The sequence below is a fragment of the Tursiops truncatus genome, chromosome 5 (genome assembly GCF_011762595.2).
Source record: "Tursiops truncatus isolate mTurTru1 chromosome 5, mTurTru1.mat.Y, whole genome shotgun sequence".
Taxonomy (NCBI): domain Eukaryota; kingdom Metazoa; phylum Chordata; class Mammalia; order Artiodactyla; family Delphinidae; genus Tursiops; species Tursiops truncatus.
Window position 1 is genome coordinate 15,675,860 of NC_047038.1, and position 15,599 is coordinate 15,691,458.

Here is a 15,599-nt window from a genome sequence, read left to right on the forward strand (position 1 = left end):
GCAGGGCTGACTATAAAATTTCCTGGGGCACAGAAGAAAATTAAAATATGGGACTCCTTTTTCAAAAAACAGGAAAAAGATACTGTTAAGGGCAGTAAAGTATATAAAGTCACTTATTCCTTCTGCAGTTTCTTTTTCAGCTTATTAAAGTGTTTTGTCAAAATTTGCTATTAATGTTCTTCTAAGAAAAGCTCAAATTTTTTATTATGAGTATGAATTTTACTACTTACCTTTATATTGCATGATGCTAGTTTTAGATGTAAATGTAAAAGCATTTAACTCATATAGGTAGTAGCCAAATACACAATTCATATTTCATACCTCATACATCCAGAACGGTGAAAACAGTGCATGAAACTAACTCAAATGGTTTTTTGGGGTTTTTTTGACATATGCACAATGTAGCACCACTCTTTACCTTCACCTTCCTGATGAGTAAGTGAAGAGTAAAAGGAGAAACAACTTAGATGAGTGTTGCTTTATCTTTCCCCTTCCTTCCAGGTCATCATTTTTGGCATATGTGGTTGGCTAATACAAGGAATTAAGGACACAAGTAAGAAAGGATATGATAGGGGTCCCTATCCTTTGTGTTTCTTAGAATACCAATTGCCTTCTTCCTAAATTAGAAGCAAGTTTTTCTTCAAATACAAAGCGTGGTCTCTTAGAACTGACAGCATTCACTACTTATTTAGTCAAATACATAACATGTTTATCTTGTACTCACTTTGCATCTTGCTGAACTCTCACATATTGTCCACCAGAATTCTCATTTTATGAGGCATTGAGAATGCTGCACATAAAGAAATAATGAATATCTGAAACACATATTGCATGTATGTCTGTGCTTCAGTTACAAAACATAAAAGCTCAAAGGTAAAATTCAGAATTTCTGGAAGGCTATAGTAGGGCAATTAATCAAGTGTGGGGCTTCTCTATGCATCAGGTCCTATGTGATCACACTGTCTGAATGGACATGAAACTGGCCATGTCTCCATATTCTACCTTCAAGGAGGTTAGAAGGAGAAGAGAAGGGGCAAAGAATCTGCATCAGCTTGTTCTCTTTTTCTTTCTTTCTTTTTTTTTTTTTTTTGGCCACACTGTGTAGCATACTAGATCTTACTTGGCATGTGGGCTCTTAGTTCCCCCACCAGGGATTGAACACACGCCCCCTGCAGTAGAAGCACGGATTCTTAACCATTGGACTGCCAGCGAAGTTCCTTGCATCAGCTCTCTTTTAAGGAAATTTCCCAGAAGCTGTCACATCCTAATTCTATTCAAATCCAGGGGCCACAACTTTGCTATGAGGCTGCAACTAGCTGCAAGGGAAGCTGGGAAACATCATTTGTATTGCAGGCAGCCATGTACTCAGCTCAAGATTATAGGCATGGAGAAAGGTAAGCAAGTGTCTATGCTATAAGATTTCTTATGTCAAGCACCACAATGGAGAGGAATTGTTCAAAAGTGATTTTAGCTTTCCAACTAGAAGAATATTTTCTTAATAGCTTCTAAAAATTAGAAAATGTTAGTGAATATTCACTTTGCAATTGAAGACAGCTTGCTAAAAACCAAACAAAATAACTGTACATTAAATTTTAGTATTTTGATCCATAATACCTGTTTCTTTGTGAGAAAATCTTATCAGGCCTGATAATCTCGCAAGATGAGTTTCAAGATTTTAAATTATCTTTCAAATACAAAATTGTTTCTGCTTGTTACTGTTTTTAATTAAAGACATATATAGCAGATTAACTTACCTAAGACTTTCTCCATTGCCATTTAGAGATTTCAATTAAATTGTAAAATCATCCCTTTATTTGACCCTCACGATAATAACCTTCAGGGTAGATACTATTATGCCCATTTTGTATGAGAACAAATAGGATTTTGAGATGATAAGAAACCAAAGGTCCCATTACTACAGATAGCTTTCCCTCAAATATTGGTCCTTATATTTTAATATCCTTTCTCTTTTTATTCAGTTTTCATTTTGGATATGTTTCTTGAAGAGAGAGACAGAGAGACAGAAAGAGTATGTATAATTCTGTGAAAAGTTTAGTATTCTGAAAGAACTAGCATATCTGAGTTCTAGATATATTTATCTCAATGCATAGCTGTGTTACATCAGAAAATTGTTTTAATCTCTCTGGGTGTAAATTTCTTCTTTTTAAAATTAAGGACATTATTTAAGATCATCAATTTTCAACCTGTGGTCTATGGACTTCTTGTTTCAAAGACCCATAAATTTTAAGTTACATTTCATTTTTAATATACAGTTGATTCTCATTTTTCATGTTATTTGTGTTCTAGAAAGTTGCCAAGAACATTAAAATGGAAATGTTAAATCATTGCTCCCGGGGAGGATTTTACACACACACACACACACACACACACACACACACACACACACACACACATTATAATCTTAAATCATAACAGCTCATCAAGTCATTCTGGTAGATTCTATTTTCTTTCTTTAACAAAAAAGAAAAGCATATTCAGAAGTGCTAAGTTACTTGCCTGAAGCTACCTAACTAACAGCTGCCAGAGCTGGGATTCACACCCCTCCAACGGGCCCCAGAACAAGAGCTTCTTTCACTGCACTGCTTCCTACCATCTCCAACCTCTGCTCATCTCTGAATGAGAACTGAAGGAAACAGGCAGTCTCGTTTTTCCACTTCAGCTGGAAACAGGAGTGTTGGGCAACTCAATTTTCTGCAGCTTTGCACATGTCCAGAAATGACATGAAAGTGCAGTGAATATCGATTTGGGGGTTAAAATAAGTTTTAGCATGTAGATGAACTTGCACATATGGAATCTGAGAATAATGAGGATGAACTATATTGACTTTTAAAACAAATATGAAACAAGATGCATAATCATTGTATTATATCCCTTGCTAATGCACTGATAAACACCATCTGCATTTCAATGCAAACATGAGTATATATTTTAAGTTCTTGAAAATGTGTCATCGATTAGGAGGTGTCAGATCTGCATTTGTCTTTCTCTCAGTCTTTCTCTTTCTTTTTCCCTCTTAACGTATGCCTGTGCATGTCTACTCATGTAAAAATGTGCCGGGAATACATTACTCCAGCACATGCAATGTCTTCCTCAATTAAATGTCAGGCAAGACTCAAATGCATCTGTTTGGTGCATGTTCTTGTCATGGTGTGATAGTCCTTAGTGGTAAGTTATATGGAGGAAAAGGTATTTGAGCTGACAGTGTCTGATAGGAGATCTGACCTGATGCTGAGGGGGGAGGAGGTTGAGTAAGAAATGCTCCCCTCTAGGGCTTCCCTGGTGGTGCAGTGGTTGAGAGTCCGCCTGCCGATGCAGGGGACACGGGTTCGTGCCCCGGTCCGGGAAGATCCCACATGCCGTGGAGTGGCTGGGCCCGTGAGCCGTGGCCGCTGAGCCTGTGCGTCCGGAGCCTGTGCTCCGCAACGGGAGAGGCCCCAACGGTAGGAGGCCCACGTACCGCAAAAAAAAAAAAAAAAAAAGAAAGAAATACTTCCTTGAGGGATGAGTAGGAGTTAACTAGGGACAAAGAGGGGGGACAAGAGGGCTCCAAACAATGCGAACAACATTAAAAAAGACTCTCTGGGGGTTTGAGTCTAATGTATAGGAAGAGAGGAAAGAAGCTGCGTGATACTGAGCACAGAGATTTGGAGATGTGGGCAGTGGCTAGGGCACACAGAACCCTGTAAGTCTTTGTCAAAAGAGTGGTGGAAAGGCAAAGTGTGGTCTAAGCAGACAGTGTGAAGGTCAAATATGTTTTTTGAAAAGGTTGCTCTGTGTGCCATGTGGATAGGTGATCAAAGGGGGGCAAAAGTTGATATGGAAAGATTGGTTAGTAGGTTATTTCAGTAGATGAGAGGAGGGATAATTGTAGCTTGGACTAAGGACGGGTGGAACAGATGAAGATAAAATTAATTTTGTACATATAATTAATTGATTTGTATATAATTTCATTATATTACCATTTGAATGAAGTTTAAGGATCTTTCAGAGGAGAAAATGTTTTTGGATGAATACTTGCATGCATTAGACAAGGAGTACTTTCTATATTTTAAAGCTACCAGGAAATAAGCAAAGAATTAGAAGTATAAGTGATGGTTATTGTCATCAACAAAGTATCTTTAATGGCAGTGTGTATTTGGTCATTTGTGGTACTGATATATGATGGGGGAAAAAAGGAATCTATAGAGTTAATATAATGGTAGCTCTCAGAAGCTATTCCTGATCACAGTCTATTTTTAAATTTGTAAAATAAGAATTCTATATGTGACATATACATGTATTTAAATGCATCCACCCCTTATATACTATTTGGCAGAATTGAAAGTTAGTGACAGAGTTAGTCAATTATCAGCAATATGCTATAACCAAAAAGATTGGGAATTATTATCTTAGCTGCTAAAAAGTGTATTATTTTTCAACATTAAAAGAAAGACCTTAAAATGGTAACAATTTTATGCTCAGATTTTTCTCCAGCTTGTTTAGGATTATTTTCCTTCAAGTATTACTAAACCTGCTTGGTGTAAGACCGCCATATGAACCTTAACAGTTCCTGTCAGATTATTAATACTTCCTGTATTTTCTCAGCAGGAGATTTAACAACCTAAAGAAGGCCAATGGCAGGCATGGTCTCAGCTCATTTTCTCCACACTTTTTGTTCAGTGAAGATGCATTCCATCCAAGATCTTAAAATAGAACATAACTCTGCCATGTCGTCTTAGCAAATTGTTACTTACAGGTTGGATTGTTTTTAATGCACCAGAGCAACATTTTCTCTTTAGAATTGAAATACAGGAAGATGTCTGATTCCTTCTGAAGACAAAAGAACACTCCATCCCAGCATATCTAGCAGATGTTCTCTTCATAGGCAGAAAAAAAACCATGGCAAGTTACTGTATCCAGCTGGTTCCTAAATCATTCTGAAATTCTCCCTGTCTACTCCCAAAAGATGTAAATTGGCCCATAAAGAGAACAGCAGGCAACATGACTATAAATAAAGGCCACAGAAGAACTCATATTGCAGGAAGAAGCTAATGAAAGTTAGGAAAAAATGACCATTGTTGAGTAAAGTAGGCAAATTAAGACCTCTCTATGAATTTACTACTACATACAGAGGGTTTAACGATCAGCCAGGAAGTATTTATCTTTTTCTTCTTTCATTCGCAATCATACATTGCTCTATTTTCCAATTTCCCAGATCCTTATTTTGACTTTGTCAGAGGGCCTGAAACAATGAAGTACAATGAATAATTCCTGTGCACAGAGATTTTTAAGATGCAATACTTGAAGTTCTGGTTTCTGGTCCAACAGAAAAAAGTTGGAAGTCATCACTCCATTCTCACAACAAGTAAAAAGCTGAACAAACTAAAAATCAACAACTCTTCTTAGCTCAGAGAACTGAGCTCATAGGGTAAAATTCTGCTCTGGAAACCGAAGAGACAGATAGTCAGATGCAGAGAATAAAGGTTTATCATGAGAAGAAGCTTAGGATCAGAAGCCCAAAACTGAAGCCAGTATCAGTAGAAACACATTAATTGCTGGAGGCTTAGTGTGGACTAGATCCAAGGGAACCCAATCTTGGGGACCCCCCTCTTTCCTGAATTTTATTGGGTTGGCCAAAAAAATTTGTTTGGGTTTTTTTGTAACATCTTATGGAAAAACCCAAACGAACTTTCTGGCCAACCCAATACTTCCAGAAGCCCTATAAGTTTCTCACTCTGAAGATCTGAGAAAAAATCCCTTTGTGCTTCCAGCAGGAAGAGGGAAAAAGCAGCCATTTTGAAATAAAACACAAGAGCTCTCTGTTTTCCTTAATAAGGCTTCTCTTCAAGGGAAACTCTTTTACCAGAACGTGGCCAACTAAGGTTTAACCAAAGCCTAACCAATCTGGGGAAGGCTAATAACTCCAGTCTGCTTTAGCTGTCGATGTGAAAGAAGGGAACTGTCCAACTCAGGTTCACTAAGAGACTAAGACCTAATCATAAGACTATAGAATGCTTTCCCCACAATTTGCCTTCACATCAATAGGGCTCCTATGAGATAACCAGAGATTTTAGCTAAAATTGCTATATCCCTCAGGCTCTATTTTAGGAGTCCATAGGAAAACCAAAGGGTAACGAGGCAGGCCAAAAAGAACACTAGAGGAGATTTTAACCTCTGACACTACAGCTACAGCAAACAGTAAACAGCCTAACTCCTAGCCAGATAAACACAAAACCTCACACTGAAGATGTGTCTTAGCCCCTTTTACCCAATACATCATGTCTGGCTTTCAACAACAACAAACATTAATTGGAAAAGATACATGTGCCACAATGTTCATAGCAGCATTATTTACAGTTGCCAAGATATGGAAGCAACCTAAGTGTCCATCAGGAGAAGACTGGATAAAGAAGATGTGGTGTATATACGTACATATACAATGGAATACTACTCAGCCATAAAAAGAATGAAATTTCGCCATTTGCAAAAACATGGATGGACTTGGAGAGTATTATGCTAAGCGAAGTAAGTCAGACAGAAAAAGACAAATACTGTATGATATCACTTATATGTAGAATCTAAGTAAAATAAACTAGTAAATTTAATAAAAAAAGAGACTCATAGATACAGAGAACAAACTAATGGTAAATAGTGGGGAGAGCGAAGGGGAGAGGGGAAAGAGAGAAGGGGATTAAGAGGTACAAACTATTATGTATAAAATAAATATGCTACAAGGATATATTATACAGCACAGGGAATACAGCCAATATCTTACAATAGCTATAAATGGAATATAACCTTTAAAAATTGTGAATCACTGTGTTGTACGCCTGTAATTTATATAATATTATACATCAACTATACCTCAAAAAAATGAATTAATTAATTCTAAAAATTAATGAGAGACAGGTCCAGGAAGTTCAAAGATGACCAACCAGGATGAATATCAAAAAAAAATCCACTACACCTAGGTATATCATGTTCAAATTGTGGAAAATCAAAGACAGAGTTTTGAAAGAAGTTGGGGGACATGGGTAAAGGGAACCTTACCTGCAGAAGAACAAGGAAAAGAACTACATCAGACTTCAGAAACCAGGCAAGAAAAAAGAGAATGGGACAAATGTTTCAAGTGTTAAATATAAAGTGTCAATAAAAAAAATCACTGACCTAGTATTCTGAACCTAATAAACCATCTTTCAAAAATGAAGGTGAGATAAGGACATTGTGAGACAAACAAAACTGAGTGCATGTCTCACCAGTAGAACTGCCTTGCAAAAAAATGATAAAATAAGTTCTTCAGAGAAAAGGAAAAGTATATAGGTCAAAAAACAGGATGTATATAAATGAAAGAAGAGTTCTAGAGAAGGAATAAATGAGGTAAAACAAAATCTTTTCTCTTATTCTTAATTAATATAATAAATAATCGTTCAAGATAATAGTGACAATGTATTTGGTGATTATCGCTTATGGATATGTGAAATGAATGACAGAAACATTATAAGTGATGGGATAGAGGAATTGGAAATACTTAGTTATGAGGTACTTGCACTATTTGTGAAGAGGTGTTGTGTTATTTGAAAGTGGACTTGGGTTACTTGTGAAGGTATACTGAAAATCCTAGGACACCAATAAGTTTTTAAAAACTAAGTATAATAATATGATAGCACAGGAGGAAAACTGAATAATATGAAATGCCCAATTAAAATTACAGAAGGCAAGGGCTTCCCTGGTGGCGCGGTGGTTGAGAGTCCGCCTGCCGATACAGGGGACACGGGTTTGTGCCCCGGTCCGGAAAGATCCCACATGCCGCAGAGCGGCTGGGCCCATGAGCCATGGCCGCTAAGCCTGTGCGTCCGGAGCCCGTGCTCCGCAACGGGAGAGGCCACAACAGTGAGAGGCCCAAGGACCGCAAAAAAAAAAAAAAAAAAAAAATTACAGAAGGCAAAAAAGAGTTGAAGACAAGAGAAAACAAAGAATAAGGACAACAAATAGAAAACAGTTATAAATACTATAGGTATTCATCCAATTAGATCAGTAGTCATTTTAAACGTGAATGTTCTAAATATACCAACTAAGAGACAGAGGTTGTCACAGTGGATAAGAAAAACAAGACCCAATAATAAGTGTCTATAAGAAACCCATTTTAAATATAAAGACACAGATGAAATAAAGGGATGGAGAAAGACATGCTGCTAACACTAATTTTAAAAGGTTAAAGTAGCCCTATGTTAATTTTAGACAAAGATGCAATACCAGATTTCATTTATATGTATATAACAAATAATAGTGGAGTGCTAAACACCTATCAGGCACTGTTCCAAGCATTTTACAAATATTAATACACTGAGTCATTTAGTACTCACAGAAACTCTGTGGGCCAGCTACTATCATTGTCCCCATTTTACAGACAGGTAAACTGAGGAATACACATATATCAAATAACTCACACACCTTGGGCTTCCCTGGTGGCGCAGTGGTTGAGAGTCCGCCTGCCGATGCAGGGGAACACGGGTTCGTGCCCCGGTCCGGGAAGATCCCACATGCCGCGGAGGGGCTGGGCCCGTGAGCCATGGCCTCTGAGCCTGCACGTCCGGAGCCTGTGCTCTGCAACGGGAGAGGCCACAACAGTGAGAGGCCCGCGTGCTGCAAAAAACAAAAACAAAAACAAAATTCACACAACTATTAAAGTGCACCCCTAAGTGTAGTCTATTGTACCCAGGTAGGTTTGTTCCTGAATATCTGTCCTTAAGCACTACACCATGTTCCTTCCTACTGCCATCCATATATTTGTATCATTGCTCCTTATTGTAAAGGTATTCAGAGTCTATCTTGAGGAAGATGGGATATTTTTTCCCTTTTGTTTCCAGAACTGTATGTTTCTTCTAGTGTTAATTTTTCCTTATTGTTTATCTCATGGGCAATCTGCCATATAATAAGTCTTCCTCAAATGTCTGGTGATCTCTGGGTTCCTATTTATATTTAAGAACAAGATAGGAAAACTGCCAGAGGATCACGTATGAGAACAGGACTGGTTGAGTAGCCTTTGGAATTTATAAATGAGAAAGCTTTGTCCTGGGGTGCTAGTGCCGTCAGAAAAAATGCCTTGATTATCCTGAGACGATTTATTCAATCTCTTCATAGAAGAACATGCCAATATTTTGCCTGGATAAACAGCTAGAAGTTATAAATTACTTAAATTACTTAAATGGGAAAGCCTAGACTTTCTCATTTAAAGGCCTTGTTTTCAGGTCCACTTTTCTCTTTCAACCTGGTAATTATACCATCTTTGAGTTATCAGACTTTCGGCAGATATTATCCCATTTGACTATTTTCTCCTTTGTCCATATTCAAGGCTATGTTTTCCACTGCTGTATTTCCCCCATTAACCACCCCTCCATCGGATTTATACTTTCTAGAAATGTGTACAAATCTAACATTTATTGCTGTCCTTTCTCCCGTTCTCTTTATAATGAGGGATTATGGCTTTTGTATTTCTTTACCATCTTTTCAATTGATTATAACATGGGAGGAGATAAATGGAATATTTAGTCTATTGTGTCTACTGTATTAAAAGGGAGATACTCTATTTTATCCAAGGAGAAAAACATTTGTAACTAAACAATACAACTAAAAGTTAGCAGTGTAATTTAGTTTACAAAAAAACTACTTTCACAGTCTGATTTCTTCTTTCAAGAAATTGTGTCAAGTAGATCATTCTTTTTCATCATTTTATATAAGAAAACGAGTGGATAAATAAATGAACAAGTGAATAAATAAATAAAAAGAAGCACTCAAACCCATGGCTTCTCATTCTAAATCCTGTGCTGTTTCTTCTACTTGATGTTTAATGTTCCATTCAAAGCAAATAGGCAAACAAAGTAGCCTTCCTTTCTACCATCTCACTAAGCCCCTAGAAGGGAAAATAAATAATGGCTGAGTTAAATTAAATTAAATTAGATGCAAAGATTCATTATTGATTCTTTGAGGCTAAGTAATCAGAGAAGAAATCGTGACGATCTCCTTGGTAGAAGCTGTTAAGCATTGCAAAGACTGCCTGCTTAGGGAGTAAAAGACTAGAGTAACAAGTCAATAAAATAATTGGACACACACACACATATGCACGCATGCACGCACTCATGGCAAGTATTTTTTGCAAGATCTTTAAATGTCATCTCTATGCCCTCAATATGGTATACCTTTAATCCATTCTCCACGATGGTAAATTATTAGATAAGGCAGCTCCACATGCTTTCTCCACCTCCCCAAAGCTGCCCTTCAGTGAAGTAACAAAACCGTGTAAGATAATAAGACTTGGGGAGATGTGAAGATCATGAAATGATGGATGGCCTGAAATTTATTGTTCACATTTTATATAAAGTGGAAAGAAATGGGGGATATATAGAATTTTGAGAATTTACAAGATAAATTGTCACAAGGTACTGGGAATAGATATAAGAAAGATGAATAAGGAATGTAAATGTAGATAATAGCCAACTTTGATTTTATCAACTATTTTAAAGGTACTTAGGAGAAATGTGAAGAAGGTAGATTGCTTGGGAACCAGTTTGGTTGAAAGAGAAAAAAAGACAAACAAACAACTTAAAAGATATGTGTTTGATTTCCAGGGCTACTGTTTGCTATTTTTTTGATTCTCAGTGAGTCACCTAACCTTTCTGAGTTTGACATCCACTTCTGTATCATAACAGAAAGTGTAGTACCTTCCTCTTATCAGTGTGAAGTTTAAATGTGGTAATGTATGGAAGCATTTTTAAATTACTGTACTGTGCATGCTATATTCTCAGTCGCAAAGTATGGGTATCAGATGACCTGGATTAATTGAATGCTTGACTCTTGGCCAAACCATAAAACTATGGAACAAATGATTTCTTGTCTGTCAACATCATTTATCTATTATTTTTTTTTTTTTTTTTTTTGCGGTACGGGGGCCTCTCACTGTTGTGGCCTCTCCCGTTGTGGAGCATAGGCTCCGGACACGCAGGCTCAGCGGCCATGGTTCACGGGCCCAGCCGCTTCATGGCACGTGGGATCTTCCCGGACCAGGGCACTAACCTGTGTCCCCTGCATCGGCAGGCGGACTCTCAACTACTGCGCCACCAGGGAAGCCCCAACATCGTTTATTTTTAATAGTAAAATTTATGATTAGTATATGCTTTACATGGAGTCTTGGAGTGGGGGAAGTTGAATATTCAGGGCTGGTGGCATAGATAGAATATGCCTACATGACTAGCTCAACATAGAGATCTTCAGCACAAGCAGAATTTGGGCTCCTGGTACCATGGTCTTTTGCTGATGATTCAAAACCAGATGACAATATGCATTTTTTTTTTTTTTTGACCTGGCCTATACCTGAGATCTCTGGAGACTTTTCAGTGCATACCTTTCCTTTGTTGTTACTGGTCTGACCTTTTGCCTGTAACAAAGGAGATCTGGGAGTAAAAACTGAGTTTTTTGTGTCCTCTCAGCAATACAACACTTAAAGTGATTAGTGTATAATTAATACAAACCTGATGAATGTCACACTTAAAAAATGTTTTTCTGGGTCACACTCAGTGTATAATTTGCAAATGTTCTCCTGAGTGCACATAAAGATTAAATATTAAGAACAAAAGTTATTTCTATGAATCAGCAATATATAAAGGAAAATACAATTAAACAAAAATAATATACTTTGTAACAACTTTCAAAAAACATTCTGTGATTTATAGTTACAGTGTTTTATGAAGTTACTAAGGAAACTATTAACCCTTGTACATATAAAAAAAGTTATAAAATTAGCTTATTATTCCACAAATGATGATTGGTCTCCTACAGTGTCTAAAGCACTGTGCAAAGTTCTGAGATACAAGGGGATATCCCTGTTGTTGTAGAGTCTACAGCTTGGCAGAAGAGACTTATATTAAACAAATATACAAATAGACATATTGAAGTGGTTTATAGGAAGTAAAATAGCGTTCTGAGAGCAAATAATGGCAGAGGGTGACTTTTGCATTGATTTTCCATGATCACTACCTAGAATCTGTCTGTGTGGACACAGGGTTTTAATGGCATCTTGAAGAATAAAGAGAAATTAGTAAAGAAAACTTTGAGGTGGGGGGAACATTCTAGGCAAGAAAAACAGCATATGGCAAGATATGGAAGAATTTAAGGTGCGTTTTAGAGGTTAAGTATTAAAAATTTGGAAATGGTTTAGATGAGGAAGATGAAAAAGTGTGATTACGACTGGATATGGAGGGGAGAGGTAAAAGGTTGAGTTCCAGAAAATTTGAGGTTGAGATTCCTGTGAAATGTTCAAGTAGAGAAATCAAGTATTTAGTTTGTATACAAATCCAAATTGCAAAGGAAAGTATAAGGTCGAAATGTGTAATATTCCTTAGCCAAACACCGTAAGAATGAGAACAGGGTCCAGAATATTGCAAAGAGGAATTTCACAAAATTTGGAAGACAAGAGAAGAATCCTTTAAAAAAAAAAAAAAAAGAGTGCTCAGTTGTCTTGAGTATTGTTATCTTCAGTACCTTAAACATGGAAACCTCTGCATCATAGGGTTTGAAACTATCTGCTAAATCTTAAATCAGTACCAGATCGTACAAACATATCAACCCACTTCTCACTAAACTAGAGAAACAGGAAAGTTGTTCCCAGATGAGAATCATCAGGCCAGTGACAGTAGGGAGAAGAAGTTGTAGAATACTCGATATACATTTTTCATAGTACATTTGCCTTTTCAAGGTATCTCCACCACCTCTCCTGTCTGTAAAACGAGGAATTGAAGATAAACTGAAAATAACTGGAGTGGTCATTCTCCAACTCCAAAGCCACTTCAGGCTTATTTTCTTGTTTAGCACTTCTGTCTTCAATTTTTTCATATCTTCAACCTGATATTTCTTGGACATAGCTGTGTTTATGAACCAATTCTATCAATGTGAGCAATACATACTTACACTACAGGTCATGGTAAGAGCTGCACCATCCCTGTCTCCTCTGCTGTGGTACAGGTTGCTGCCTGGTTACCACATTGCCTGCCTTCTCTTCTTCCCATTGCTCCCACCTAGAGAGCAGTAGTGGACACCCACAGTGTAATGATACAGGTCAACCAAATGAAGGAGGGTAAGAGGTTACCACATAGTGAAACACAGAATGCTCTCACTTATGTTTCCCACATGTGAATCTGTCCTTTAAAGACCTGACTTAATGCACATGCTTGTATCGTTTAAGTCATAACATTCTCCACACTTTATTTTTTTGTTTTCTCAGTTTTTGAAACTAGCATAAGGATGTTATAATGTGCCATATGCACATTATTACCCTCACTGTAGGTGTTTATTGATAATATGCATTCTTCTATGATCCTAGAATGGAGCAGAAATATTGTGGTTAGTATATAATCTCCTTGTAACTGAGAAAAATATTGTAAAAGGATTTTATACTATTCATCTGCAGATTAATGTTTCCTGTATTTTAAAAGACACGTTACCAGCAGCAGATGAATGGAATAAAATGTTTAATTAAAGTCAGTCATAGCCTGCTGGCGAGAAATGACCTTACCTTCAACTCAACAATGGGAGCAAAAGCATCTATTGTTTTCATTTTAAAGGAATTCAATGAACAATATTATTTTTTGGCTCAATTCAAAAGACATTTATTGAGTGGTTATTAGATGCAAGTATTTTGGGGAGTTTCAAACATGGATATGAAAGTATTATGTCTCTAAGAAGGTCACAATCTGGTTGTCCAGATAAACATAGGCCACAGGCTGTGATGTATGTCATAGCTGTGCAAGTGATATGATAGGGACAAGAGAGTGATGTTGAGGATGTGGTATAAAGATTTCAGCAACGCTTTCACTGATGAGGTATATTTCAGATGGGATATAAAGAAAGAACTGTACTTTCAAAGAGTAGAAAATAGAGAAGAAATATGAGTCAAGCAAGTAAATCTGCCTCGTACATTGCAGTGCTGAGTACATGATTAATTTTTGATCACTTACCAAACCTTTTCCTCCTGGACATCCTGATCTCATCCATGACAGCACCCCTGAGAAATTTTCCCAAGTCAGAAAGTTGACAAGCCTCCTTGAGTCTTCATTTTAAATTATTTCCCCACAATATTTTCTGTCATCAAATTCTGTCAATTATATCTTTAAATATTTCTCAAATCTGTCCCTTTTAAACTTCACTGTTTGCCACTACGTAGCTTCAGACTTTCCTAATTTCTCATTTGTGTTACTTAAAAGTCTCTTAATCAATGTCTTTAATCTATTCCCAGCCACAATTTATCTTCTACATTTGAGCCAGAATTAACCTTAAATTGCAAATGTAACTGTGTCATTATCCTACTCAAAATCTGTTAATGACTTCCTAATGCCTTCAAGGCTCTGTTTCACACTCTTTGATCTGCTAGAAAAGGTCCTCCATGATTTGGGCCCAGCTTCCCAACTTCATATCTATCACTCACGACTCTTTGCTACCCTGAGTCCAGTGCTCTTCAGACTTCAAATCAGTCTCTTTTTCTCTCCCTCCTTTCTTTTCTCTCATAACACACACACACACACACACACACACACACACACACAAACACACACACACACACATACCTTTATATCTGTGGTTCATTTACTTAAAAACATCATCTCTCTTGCCATTTCATGTAGCTGACTCTTTCTTATTCTTACTTATTCTTATTCTTATTCTTCACAGACAACACCTTTACTAGCAGGTGGAAGCTCTAACTGACCTCTGAAACCTATGTAATTGGTACAGCCTCTAAGGAGAACAGTATGGAAGTTCCTTAAAAAACTGAAAATAGAGCTACCATATGATCCAGCAATCCCACTATTGGGCATACATCCGGAGAAAACCATAATTCGAAAAGATACATGTACCCCAATGTTCATTGCAGCACTATTTACAAAAGCCGGGACATGGAAGCAACCTAAATGTCCATCAGTGGAGGAATGGAAAAAGAAGATGTGGTACATATATACAATGGAATATTACTCAGCCATAAAAAGGAACAAAATAATGCCATTTGTAGCGACATGGATGGACCTAGAGATTGTCATACTGAATGAAGTAAGTCAGACAGAGGAAGACAAATATCATATGATATCACTCACATGTGGAATCCAGAAAAATGGTACAAATGAACCCATTGACAAAACAGAAGTAGAGTCACAGATGTAAAAAACAAACTTATGGTTACCAAGTGGGAAAGGTGGGAGAGGAATAAACTGGGAAATTGGGATTGACATATATACACTACTGTATATAAAAGAGATGACTAATAAGAACCTGCTGTATAGCACAGGGAACTCTACTCAATACTCTGTAATGCCCTATATGGGAATAGAATCTAAAAAAGAGTGGATATATGTATAACTGATTCACTTTGCTGTACAGCAGAAACTAACATAACATTGTAAATCAACTACACTCCAGTAAAAATTAATTAAAAAATAAGTTATATGCTCCTCCTATATGTCTCCATAGAATACTTTGCATATCTTTGCCATAGCACTTATCACAATGTACTATACTTGCCTATTTGTTTGGTTTTTATTTGGTCATCATGACTAACTGGA